Source organism: Mustela erminea, chromosome 17 (genome assembly GCF_009829155.1).
Source record: "Mustela erminea isolate mMusErm1 chromosome 17, mMusErm1.Pri, whole genome shotgun sequence".
Lineage (NCBI taxonomy): Eukaryota > Metazoa > Chordata > Mammalia > Carnivora > Mustelidae > Mustela > Mustela erminea.
The window spans coordinates 11,075,505-11,089,034 of NC_045630.1; the positions used below are offsets into that span (position 1 = coordinate 11,075,505).

General features: G+C 41.9%; 1 protein-coding gene across 2 annotated transcripts in view; it reads right to left on the reverse strand.

Annotated features, from left to right (window-relative positions):
* The window catches only part of SMYD3 (SET and MYND domain containing 3), a 709,956-nt gene that overhangs the window by 595,663 nt on the left and 100,763 nt on the right, over nucleotides 1-13,530 (reverse strand). The gene's annotated exons all lie outside the window — the stretch shown is intronic.

The following is a 13,530-nucleotide window of genomic DNA, read 5'->3' on the forward strand; positions in this document are numbered from 1 at the left end:
AGATAAATAAATAAATATTTTTTAAAAAAATAAGATTATTGGGGCGCCTGGGTGGCTCAGTGGGTTAAAGCCTCTGCCTTCGGCTCGGGTCAGGATCACAGGGTTCTGGGATCAAGCCCCGCATCAGACTCTCTGCTCGGCAGGGAGCCTGCTTCCTCCTCTCTCTGCCTGCCTCTGCCTACTTGTGATCTCTGTCAAATAAATAAATAAAATCTTTTAAAAAAAATCATTCTTGGATTATCCCAGTGGGCCCAGTGTAATCACAAGCATCCCCTACTGACTGAAGGAGGAAGAAAGACAGAGTCAGAGATTTGAAGATGCTGTATTGTTAGCTTTGAAGACAGCAGGAGGAACTACGAGCCAAGAAATGCAAGCCACCTCTAAAAGCTGAAAAGGGCAAGGAAGCAGGTTCTCCCCCAGAACCTCCAGTGAATGCAGTCTACTGACAACTGATACTAGCTCAGTGAAAGCCACTTCTGACTCCCAAAACTATAAATTAATAAATGTATGGTGCTTTAAAGCTCACAAATTTGCAGAAATATTTGCTATAACAGCAATAAGAAACTAATAAAAGAATTCAATTTAAAAGGTTAGAAGATGAAGCTAAAGAAGGTTCTTAGAAAGTACAACAAAGAGAAACTCTGACTCCAGAATACCATGACACTACTCTTAAAGCTTAGGACCAGAAGTGAACGAACCCATTAACAGGCACAGCGAACATGCAGTCAACATGTATTAAACTCCTACTTCCTTGAGGGCACTGTGGTCACCGATCATTCAGGCTACAGTAATTTGGAATCATTGTCATCTAAGGTTCATTTATACATAATTTAAGAAGTTGGAAAGGACATGTGAAGAACTATAGTTTTATTTCCAAGAATCCACGAACCTGATGAGCTGGTCTTAGGAATGGGCAGTCGAAGAAATTCCACATACTTGGCATGATTTCCAGAAAGTTAAAAGATCAGCTGCTCAAAAATATCTGATCCATCAATCTGCTCTAACATATCACTAACAGAGAGCTTTCCAGATAATAAGTCTTCAGAGAGAGCATTAAAATGAAAATATTAATAGGAACGGAAGTACCCCATAAAATTTTAGCATATGTTAGGTAAGAGAAGCTACCATGTAGAACAAGAAAAAATGATTAACTGGAAAGACAACCACCCATATTTGGTAGGAATGCAGAAATTGATAAACTTTGCCATTTTCTTTGTCTAGGTTTTGGAGTATGCCTATTTCTATATGACAGATCTTTTTTTTAGACAGTCCAGTTACTACATATTAAGACACAGTTTTGGGACGCCTGGGTGGCTCAGTTGGTTAAGCAGCTGCCTTCGGCTTGGGTCATGATCCCAGCCTCCTGGGATCGAGTCCCACATCGGGCTCCTTGCTCGGCAGGGAGCCTGCTTCTCCCTCTGCCTCTGCCTGCCTCTCTGTCTGCCTGTGCTCACTCACTCTCTCTCCCTCTATCCCTGACAAATAAATAAATAAAATCTTTAAAAAAAAAAAAAAAAGTAAAACAGGGGCCTCTGGGTGGCTCAGTCGTTAAGCATCTCCCTTTGGCTCAGGTCATGATCCCAAGGTCCTGGGATAGAGCCCCGCATGGGCTCCCTGCTCGGTGGGAAGCCTGCTTCTTCCTCTCCTACTCCCCCTGCTTGTCTTCCCTCTTGCACCATGTCTCTCTGTGTCAAATAAATAAGTAAAATCTTTTTTTAAAAAATCACTTACTTGATTATTTTTAGATATTTTATTTATTTACTTGAGCGAGAGAGAGAGCATACACACCACGATGGAGGGGCAGAGGGAGAGGGAGAAGCAGACTCCCTACTGAGCAGGGAGCCCAGTGTAGGGTTGGATCCCAGGACCCTGAGATCATGACCTGAGCCAAAGGCAGAGGCTTAACTAACTGCCACCCAGGCACGTCAAGAATCACCCTCATTTCATCCTGAGCATTAGGTACTATGTCACAAAGAAGATAGCATTTAATATTAGACATGAAAGGTAAGATTTTGATAAACAGAAATGGGAGGCAGCAATGCCTAATGGAAGGAACTAAAAAATTAGAATATATGGGATATACAGTAGGAAACACAGTAAAGGATGGTGATAAAGAATACTATTAACTGGGTGGCTCGGTCGGTTAAGCATCCAACGCTAGATCTCAACTAGGGTCTTTACCTCAGGGTTGTGAGTTCAAGTCCTGCACTGGGTCCCAAGCTGGGCATACAGTTTGCTTAAAAAAAAAAAAAAAAAATAGTACTGGAGACAAGACAGGATGACACTGTGAAGGCCCTCTGATGACAGACCAAAGACCAAAAAATTCTAGAGCAACATAAAACCAATAAGCTTATCTGCACAGGAAAATGACAGAATTAATCTATTCTCTACTGGATATTTAACCTGATTATGATGGATTTCTGCAAAGAAGACTAAAGAAGACCTCATTAAAAACTTGTTTAGAAAGGGGGAGTGGGGAGTCTGGGTGGTGCAGTCAGTTAAGGGTCCAATTCTTTTTTTTTTTTTTTTTTAATTTATTTGACAGAGAGATAACAAGTAGGCAGAGAGGCAGGCAGAGAGAGGGGGAAGCACTCTCCCTGCCGAACAGAGAGCCCAATGCGGGGCTTGATCCCATGACCCTGGAATCATGACCTGAGCCGAAGGCAGAGGCTTTAACCCACTGAGCCACCCAGGTACCCCTAGGGATCCAATTCTTGATTTCAGCTCAGTTTACGATCCTGAGATTGAGCCCTGAGTCAGGCTCCACACCCAACAGGGAGTCTGTTTGGGATTCTCTCTCCCTCTCTCTCTCCCCATCTCGGACCCTCCCTGCTTTGTTCACTCTCACTCTTTTAAAAATAAAAACAGGGTGCCTGGGTGTCTCAGCTCGTTAAATGACTGCCCTCAGCTCAGGTCATGATCCTGGAGTCCCAGGATCAAGTTCCACAACAGGCTCCCTGCTCTGCAGGGAGTCTGCTTCTCCCGCTGACCCTACCCCACCATGCTCTCTGAAATAAACAAATAAAATCTTCTTTAAAAAAATTTAAAAATATGGACACCTGGGTGGCTCAATGGGTTAAGCCTCTGTCTTCGACTCAGGTCACGATCTCAGGATCCTGGGATGGAGCCCTGCATCAGGCTCTCTACTTAGCAGGGAACCTGCCTGCCTCTCCACCTACTTGTGATCTCTCTCTCTGTGTCAAATAAATGAATAAAATCTTCCAAAATAATTAAAAAATAAAAATAAATTAAAAATAAAAAATTAATTAGAATAAGTATACATACAGATATATTTTATATATATAAATAAAATAGTTGGAAGAGACTACCCTAACCCCATTTCTTTATTTATCAGGCTTAGAGTATAGTCTGCTCATGGTCAGCTGGAGAATTAGTAACACAGGCTACAAGGTTTCCACACAATGAATTCATAAGCACCTTACAATTAATATATATGTCAAATAAATAAGTAAAATTTTTAAAAATTAAAAAATAATAATATAATTTTAAGAATAAAGATAGTTTTTAATCCCAAAAATTTATACCATCACTTTCTTAATGAACTGACATCTTTCATTCATTTATTCATTCACTCCACAAATATTTGCTGAATCCATATTAGGTGACCAATACTGTTCTAGAAGATAAAGACAAAATTAATTTCCTCCCTTGTTATATCTAAAATCCAACAGAGGAAACAAGAATAAATAAATCAACACATAGTATGTCACACAGTAGTAAACATTATGGAGAAAGATGCAGTAGGATCACAGGGAAAATGAGTGTAGACTGGAAGGTATTATATACAGAGTAGGCGTAAGAATGCTTTCTTCATAAGATGACCTGCATGAGGTGCGAACCTGAGTCATAAGAATATGTGAGAGAAGAGTGGTCCCTACTGGGGAACATCATCAAAAAGATGTGACCACAGGACACCTGGGTGGCTCAGTAGGTTAAGCATCTGACTCATCCGACTTTTGGCTCAGGTCAAAATCTCAGGGTCGTGAGATCGAGTCCCAAGTTGTGCTCCCCACTGGATATGGAGCCTGCTTAAGATTCTTTCTGTCCTTCTGCCCCTACACTCCACCCCCATACTCACTCACTCTCTCTCTCTTTCTCTACACAACAACAACAACAACAAAGTAGCAACTGCCAACTAACCAGTGAACTAGACTCAGGCCCAAGAAGGATCCTCATTCCCTCCCCTGTCCTTGGAATGTGTGTTCTGCTCTCAGAGGCTGCTCCAAGGACATAGCCTTGAGATGGTGATATGATGCTGAGAACACCGGCAGGATATATATGACTGAACCAGTTAAGAACTCCTTTTAAACTTTCAAGATTTGATGGGAAGTTGGGGAGATACATTCGTCATGCTGCCACCCAAGGCAAACCTTTTATATGTTACCTTTGCGTATTAAGACTGCCACCTACAAACATGAAGTGGCTGGACCTATTCCTCAGTCTCTCCTTGGCCTTGGCATGCAGGCCCTGATTTCATATTATACCTGGGAAGTTCTAAAACGGTTGTGAACCAACATCCCCAGAGACGGACAATATATGCAATACCCTGGGGCACCTGCATGGCTCAGTCATTAAGCATCTGCTTCTGGCCTCAGGTCATGATCCCAGGGTCCTGGGGATGGAGCTCCCCATCAGGCTCCCTGCCCAGTAGGAAGTCAGCTTCTCCTTCTCCCTTGCCCCTCACCCCTTCCCACTCATGCTCTCTCTCGCGCTCGCTCTCTCAAATAAATAAATAAAATCTTTTAAAAGAGAGTATGAAAAAAGAAAAGAAAGAAAAACCTGGAGCAGGTACACACTGAGGGTATTTAAATGTGAGAGGAAGGAAGTAGAAAGAAATGAGGTCAAAGAATTAGAAAGTTTCAGCAGTGCCGGAGTGGCCCAGTCAGTTAAGGGTGTGACTTTGGCTCGGGTCATGATCTCAGGGACCTGGGACTGAGGCCCACATTGTTACCTACCTCTGTCCCTCTCCCCACTCATACATTCACTCTCTCTCTCCCAAATAAATAAAACCTTTAAAAAAAAATCTTTGTTTCTATTGTAAAATTTTACTTGAAAGATAATTTTAAAATTTTAAGCTGCTTAAAGCAAAAATAATGACAAAATACTGTGGTGTTTCTAAAATGTACAAGTAAAATGTATGACAAAATAGCACAAAAAATGGGAGAGGGAAAATGAAAATATACTATCATAAGGTATTATGTGTACATTATGTGTACCTTACATTATGTGTATAATATTTAACAAATTATAAGTTAGAGATAAACATTTTAAATCCTACAGCAACAAAAAATGAAGTATAGCTAATTAAGCCAACAGAAGAGATAAAAAGGAATAAAATACTCAACTCAAGGGAAAGTAGAAAAAGAGAGAAGAAAAGAACAAAAACAGAAAACAAATACACAGTACTTAAAACTTGGCATGAAAAATGTCTACCAAGCAGCGTATTTAAGCTCATCTGTGTAAATTTAGCTATCAGGAATAAAGCTGAAAACTTACATCTTTACTTATGGATATAAATGTCTGCCTCTAAATCTCACAGATAATTTATTGTAATATGGTCACTTTGCATTGCTCCTTTTTCAAACTATAACAAAATACTTATGCAGAGTTTTCAAAACCAAGAGATATTTTTAATTAGCCAACCGGTTTACTGATATCTTCTCAAATAAGCTTTTTGAAATACTAGGCATCATCAAATAAAAATAGCAGTTGGGATCTGTAAGAAAAAAAAACAAGTAAAATACTGAATTATAATAGTTATTTGCAAAATCCTGAATCTTTGATTCACAGAACCATTATGTATCTTATATACCATAATGGTTCTTTGAGCAACATTCAAAAAGTTGTCCCATCAGTACATTTATCATGATGAGCATGGAACAAAGTATGAAAGTGTTGAATTCCTATACTGCATACCTGAAATTAATATGACACTGTATGTTAACTATACTGGAATTAAAATTTAAAAACTAATTTTAAAAAAGTTGTCACATCAATATTGTTTGCAAAAATCCTAGTAGGCTTTCCTTATTTTATATACTACTAACAGTGACTGCGTACCAAATATATTGGAATTCATATTGGCAGAGGCTAAAGGAACAAAACATGTTCTTGCCATTTTTTAAAGATTTTGTCGGAGACAGACACAGCAAGAGAGGGAACACAAGCAGGGGGAGCGGGAGAGGGAGAAGCTGGCTTCCTGCCAAGCAGAGACCCCGGGTGGGGCTCTATCCCAGGGCCCTGGGATCATGACCTGAGCCGAAGGCAGACGCTTAATGACTGAGCCACCCAGGCACCCCATTTTCTTGTTTTTTTAAAATAAATAATTGGGGGGCGCCTGGGTGGCTCAGTGGGTTAAGCCGCTGCCTTCGGCTCAGGTCATGATCTCGGGGTCCTGGGATCGAGTCCCGCATCGGGCTCTCTGCTCGGCAGGGAGCCTGCTTCCTCCTCTCTCTCTCTCTGCCTGCCTCTCTGCCTACTTGTGATCTCTGTGTATCAAATAAATAAATAAAATATTTAAAAAAATAATAATAATAAAATAAAATAAATAATTGGCTTGTCAATGTTACAAAGTATCCTATATGACTAACTCTAATCAGCAGGTATCCAGACTCAATGGAAAGCTGATGACAGCTAGCACAGCCCAGCTCCTTTTCCATGAGCCAGTCCAGACTTCTGAGCAGGCCTGGAAGGAGCCCGTGTGGAGAGGTCTGCTGTGGAGGAGCCCACCGCCTGTCTTCAGCACAAAAAATGCATAACTGCTCCCTGACCCCTTTACGGCCCCATTCAGAGAAGACCATAGCTCTGCAGGTAGTGGACAGAGCACCGAAGAGATAACGAAGACCACGGAGTACATCCATCTCCTCAGCTGTGTTTGAAACTGGAATGTCTTCTACATCCCAACAACACAAATCTGGAATGCCACAGTAGTAGAAGCTGCTAATCCCCAAAATGCTTGTGGCCACACTATGGGAAAGAAACCAGCCACCAAAGCTGGGGGGAACCAGATTTCTTCACCCTCGGGTAGAACAACTCTGAGGTGGGTTCTATGCAGCTCTACAGAAGTCCCCAAGAGGACTGAACTCCAGCCACCAAGAGCTGGTAGCTCATGAACACACCTTGTACTGGCTTAATTCCATCCCATCTCACTGCCCCCTGGCCCAACACTCCCTCCCCCACTCTAATCTCTCAGCTCGCTCCCCCCAGCACCCCCCCACCCCCACTCTCTCACAGGTGCTTCCTGGTATTGCCTCCCACATCAGCTGCTTGCGCCCAAATCCTTGATTACAACTTTAGAGTGGTGTCATCTTCTCCTAGAACAAGGCACTTCAGTTTTGTACACTTTACCTTTAAGCCTTTCAGGAGTGTTTTAAAGTTTTCTTCACACAAGTCTTGCAAATTTCTGCAGTTTAATTCCTGGGTATTTTAACATTTTTGTTGTTTAACTGTCAATGGTGTTTTTCTTCCATTATATGTTCTAACTAGTTATTGTTTATGTATATGAAGGTTTGTAATTTTGGGGTTAATTTTTTTTTTTTTTTAAAGATTTTATTTATTTTTCAGAGACAGAGGGAGAGAGCGCGAGCGAGCACAGGCAAACAGAGAGGCAGGCAGAGGCAGAGGGAGAAGCAGGCTCCCTGCCGAGCAAGGAGCCCGATGTGGGACTCGATCCCAGGACCCTGGGATCATGACCTGAGCCGAAGGCAGCTGCTTAACCAACTGAGCCACCCAGGCGTCCCTGGGGTTAATTTTATATCCTACTATCCTATTGAATTATTTCACTCTTTAAATAAAAAAACACTCTGTTAAGAAATCATTTATATATCATAAAATTCACTCCTTTTTTTTTTTTAAAGATTTTACTTATTTATTTATTTGAGACAGAAATCACAAGTAGGCAGAGAGGCAGACAGAGAGAGAGGAAGGGAAGCAGGCTCCCTGCTGAGCAGAGAGCCTGATGCAGGGCTCCATCCCAGGACCCTGGCATCATGACCTGAGCCAAAGGCAGAGGCTTTTAACCCACTGAGCCACCCAGACGCCCCTAAAATTCACCCCTTTAAGTATAAAGTTCAATAGGTCTTAGTATATTTATTTAGAGCTGTATAACCAACACCATGATCTAATTTTTTAATTTTAATCCAGTATGCTTAGCTGTTTTGTATTCATTTCACATGCACAATATAATGATTCAACAACTCACCATCATTCAGTTCTAATTTTAAAACCGCTCCCTAGCCCCAAAGAGAAACCTTGTGCCCATATGAAGTTGCTCTCCATCCCTGCTCCCGCCCTAGACAACCACTAATCTGCCTTCTGTCTCTGTAGATTTGCCTATTGTGAACATATCATATGGATGGAATCATACAGTATGTGCCCTTTTCTCTCTGGCTTATTTCATTTGGCACAATGCTCATTAGGTTCATTGTTTTGAGTCAGTTTTACCACTGACTCACTAGAGTTCTCCATATGAAATGCCACGTCAACTGCAAACAGAAAACAGTGTTCTAATAATCATGTCTCTCCTTGTTTCCTCTGCCAACTGCATTTGTTAACACCTCCAGTACCATGTTTCTGACCTTTGTGGGACTACCTCTGGTATTTTCCTATTAAAGTAAAATGCTGATTATTTGATAGATTAACTGAGAGGACAATCCTATTTCCATCTACACCACCATCCATACTTTTTCACACACCACAAAACTGCAAGAGGGTCATATCACTTGCCCCGAGAGCCACAGTGAGGAAGGGGCAGAGCAGGCACACCAGTCTCTCCAATCCAGAGCCGCATCCTGAATGCTAACACTCTACTGCCTCTCCGTGGTTTCTCAGACAGCAACTCAGTTCTCAGCAACTGTTGGCTCAGCCCTCTTCCACTCCTAGCTTAAAGCTTAGGCTATCGCCCCTCTGGTATGATGGCTGCCAGTAGCTCCAGGGGCTACCCACACTACCTTGCTCTTATGGAAAAGGGAGAGGGAGCAAGTATTTCTTCCCACCCAACAAAAGCCCCCAGTCTTTAATTGGACACACCTAGGCATCGTTCCCATTATAGATAGGGAATAAGTTTGCCCTGAGTTATTTCCACCAGTGGAAACCACCATGGACAGGGGGTTAGGGGAACCCACTCTACTCACCCTGCACAACTACTGTCTTACATGGCAGGGTTGGAAAGAATGTTGAGTAGAAACCACAATGTCCACTACAACCAATAACACCCCTGGGTGATACAACTCCAGGAATGGAAATCATCATGTAACCTCACATACTTAATCGCTAAAATTCATCAAATCTAAAATGCTATGATAAGATTATATAGCACGTTGTTATCAAAGATTACTACTAAAAACAGTATATACAACATTATCAGTTATCATCATGAGAGACTATCGGCTGTAAAATACATGGTAATATCAATGATGTTGAATTGTGAAGGAAAATGGTCATCTTCAAGTCAAATATTATGATAAATGCCATTAGCCAGAGTTCTAAAAATCCACAACCACTTCCCCATATACATCAGCAGGAGTCTAGTCTGACTCCACATGCAGGCTGAGAAATGGCGCAGGAACCAATCCTGCTATGTGCCCAGAATTTAATGTGAATGATAACCGAAAGCACTATCAGAAGTCTCGCTCCTCAACCCCACAATCAAATACCACATTACACCAGGCAATGCCCACCATATGCCAGGCCCAGTGTATGGGTCCTCTAAGTGAAAATGTCCTAACTCCTGCCTCAAGAATGTAACAGACTAGTGAAACAGATAAGGATTAGCAGAATGAGGTAATGCCATTAAATGTGTTTCAATAAAATATAGGAGTTTACAAAACAGAAAGAGCAACATAGAGTAAGAGGAATGTAGCTTCCCTAGATCAGGGAAAGTTCTGGCATCAAGCTGGCAAGGAGATGTTGGAGCGTGTTTAAGAGATGAGGATCTGTTTCAGAGAGGGAGGCATGAAGCAAGCAAAAATAACAGGGATATAGACAGGTTCGGGACATACTGATAGGAAGCCAAGTATTTTAGGACCACTACAGCATATGTTAAATATGCACGATGGCAGGGGGACGCACCTGGGTGGCTTAGTCCCATAAGCGGTCAGCTCTGGATTTCAGCTCGGGTTGTGATCTCAGGGTCCTGGGACCGAGCCCCACAGTGGGCTGTCCACTCAGCAGGGAGCCTGCTTTCTCCCTTTCCCTACACCACTCACCCCACTCACACACACTCTCATTCTCAAATAAATCAATCTTTAAAAAATATATGTATCATAATGGAAAATGAAGCTGGGAATACAGTTTAGGGCCAGAGCATTTGCCAGGCAAGAAGAGGCGCTTAAAACTGACAGAACCAGAAAAGGGGGGTAACAGGGCAGGGGGAAGCCCTAAAGAATTATTTCGAGACATTGAGTCTAAAGCACTTATGGGACATCTCAGTGATTTTTCTCACTTACTGGAACTACCGTGAAGCCAGCTAGATAGGAGTCAGGAATCCCAAAGAAAGATCTGGGCTGGGAATTTTTATTTGGGAATCACCCAGGCCAGATGAGAGTTGAAGCGATGATATAAAGACATTTTCTGAGAAGATGTGACACATAAGGAAAGAAAGGAACCCAGAGAAATAACCCAAAGAACTTCACCATTAGTGGACTGAAAAGAGGAGCTCACGAAGAATAAGAAGCAACAGCCCTACCAGTGGAAAGAAAATCGAGAGAGTAGAAAACAATGTTTTAGAAACGAGAGAAGCTGAGGGGCACCTGGGTAGCTTAGTTAAGCATCTGACTCCTGATTTCAGCTCAGGTCACAGTCTCAGGGTCATGCGATCCAGCCCACCATGGGCTCCCTGCTCGGAGGGAAGTCTGCTTGATATTCTCTCCCCTCACCCATCCTCCCACCCCACTGGCTCTGCGCTCAGTGTGGAGTCTGCTTGGGATTCCCTCTCGCCCTCTTCCCTGCCCCTCCCCACACGCACGCTATCTCTTCCTCTCTCTCTCAAATAAATGAAGGAAGGAAGGAAGGAAGCGAGTTTGTTTAAAAATTAAAAACTCAAAAATTGGGGCACCTGGGTGGTTCAGTGGGTTAAAGCCTCTGCCTTCAGCTCAGGTCATGATCTCAGGGTCCTGGGATCGAGCCCCGAATCAGGCTCTCTGCTTAGCGGGAAGCCTGCTTCCCCCTTTCTCTCTGCCTGCCTCTCAGCCTACTTGTGATCTCTCTCTGTCAAATAAATAAATAAACAAATTAATTAATTAAATCTTTTAAAAAAAATTTTAAAAACTCAAAAACTGCCTTTATTCCTGAAATTAAGAAAATCAGTTTCTAGAAGCCCAATTAGCTGGCTATACTGTGGGAGAAAAAAGACAGTACGATACACATGTAATGGTTTTTATCTCACTGCATAACTGCAGATGCCACACAAAAACAATGTAAAAGTTAAGTTAAACTCAGACTGGACTACAGGTATTGAAGGAACACCTCCTCTAGCAGATTTCTCCAAGGAAACTACAGAACCATTTATTACCAACTGCGTGTTCAAAGCAGAACTATCCGTTACGCGATGCCCTATAAAAAGACAGACACAATTTCTAATTATATCCATTCTTTCATTTTAATTACTCAGGAGAATGATTACATATTTAACTTGGCTATCTTTAAAACATTAAGTTGCTTTAATGAAAGTATTTTAGATAGCTACGCCACCACACATCAATTAGAAAGTTAATCATTCTCCTTGTTCTCACAAAAAGATTTTAAAGCAGTGGGGAGGTGGCACTGGTGCTTTTTAAAAAGTTAATTAGAGCACACTCAGTAAGAGAGATCATCCAGGAAATAAAGTTTATCAAAAACTCAAAATGTGTAATCTGCATGGAGTAAAAAAACAAAACAAAACACAGTAAGAGATTCTCTTTAGTGAGTCTGTTCATATTCACTAGAAAACAAAAACCACTTCTTTGTGTCAGGTTTCATTTTCAATATGCTGTGAGACTTCACTACATAATAAAGGACTCTAGAATTTTTCTTAGAATATTTCTAAGAGACAAAAGGCAAACGAAGTCATAATCTATGACCAACAAAGCTTAAATTAGCTCAGACATATCACAAATTAAACTATAAATAAGAAGAGTTTCATAGACTAGAACCTAAGATATTACCTATCGGTAAGTAAATCAGGAAAGCGCCTCAGCTGTAGCATACATTTCCCTCATCCTAGATTCACTAATAACAAACCAATTTATTTCTATAGGCGAGAACTCCATCTTAAAATGTAAATCATTATGGTTTTATGTAAGCAAAGGTGTCCTCAGAAGCATTTGGTGTTAGAGGGAACTCTCAAAACACACACACAACCTTATCTTGCAGTCTCACTGGCCTTTCTGCAGCTTACTTTGTAAAAACTGCACACCATTCTTCCACGACCTTCCGTATTCCCATCAGTAACTCTTAAAACACCAATTCAGGTTTCCCACCCACTTCTTCCCTCAAGACAGTTCAGCCCACACAATAAAATGTCACTGTACTCCATTATATTTCAAAACCTCATTTAATTAAGTAAGATCAAATGAACTGAGGCAGATGAATGCGGATTTTGCAGTCTCTCAGCTGGCAGACATTCCATAAACCCCCACAATCTGAATCTAGCACAACCACTCTGACACTGAAACATGAAGAACTAAAAGGTTCACCTTTAAATCTCAAATTAGACCAATGTCACAGCAACAGCACTAGGGCAAATGGAACCCATCAGGAATGGAGTAGCAGGAAGTGAAGGAACTTGACCTCACTGCTTAACCCTGCTGAGACACAAGAGTAACGTAAAAGATTCCCAAGACCATCATCCCATACTTAAATTCCTTGCTCATTCCATTAGGGGAAAGGCGGGGAGGCCATCACTCGCTTGGTCTTGGCTGCTTAACTGATGGCTGACTCTTTTCTAAATCATATTCCCACTCTGAAGGCAGCCCGCTACGGTACAAAAGTCCTGCTGCATGCCTTCACAATCATCATTACAAAACACAACATGCTCTTTCAGATTTTATTTATTTATTTGACAGAGAGAGCACAAGCAGGCAGAGTAGAAGGAAGAGGAAGAAGCTGCCCCCACTGAACAGAGAGCCCAAGGCGGGGCTCCATCCCAGGACCTTGGTATCCTGACCTGGCCCCATCATGCTCTTTTTTTTATAACTTTTCACTGTCTGAGTTATCATAATCGCCACCCTACCAAAATTACTAAGGTAATAAGAACCAAACCAAATATCAAGACAAATTCATAGTTCACCTTTGCCCCAAAACATGGTTCTTTACATAGGCTTCAACCCATAAGCATCACTGAGGTCTAATGATCTGAAATTACTGCAAAAGTGTGTACATAGGGCACCTGGGTGCCTCACATGCTTAAGCGCCTGCCTTCGGCTCAGGTCACGATCCCAGGGTCCTGGAATCGAGTCCCACATCGGGCTCCCTGCTCAGTGGGGAGCCTGCTTCTCCCCCCGCCTCTCTCTGTCTCTCATGAATAAATAAATA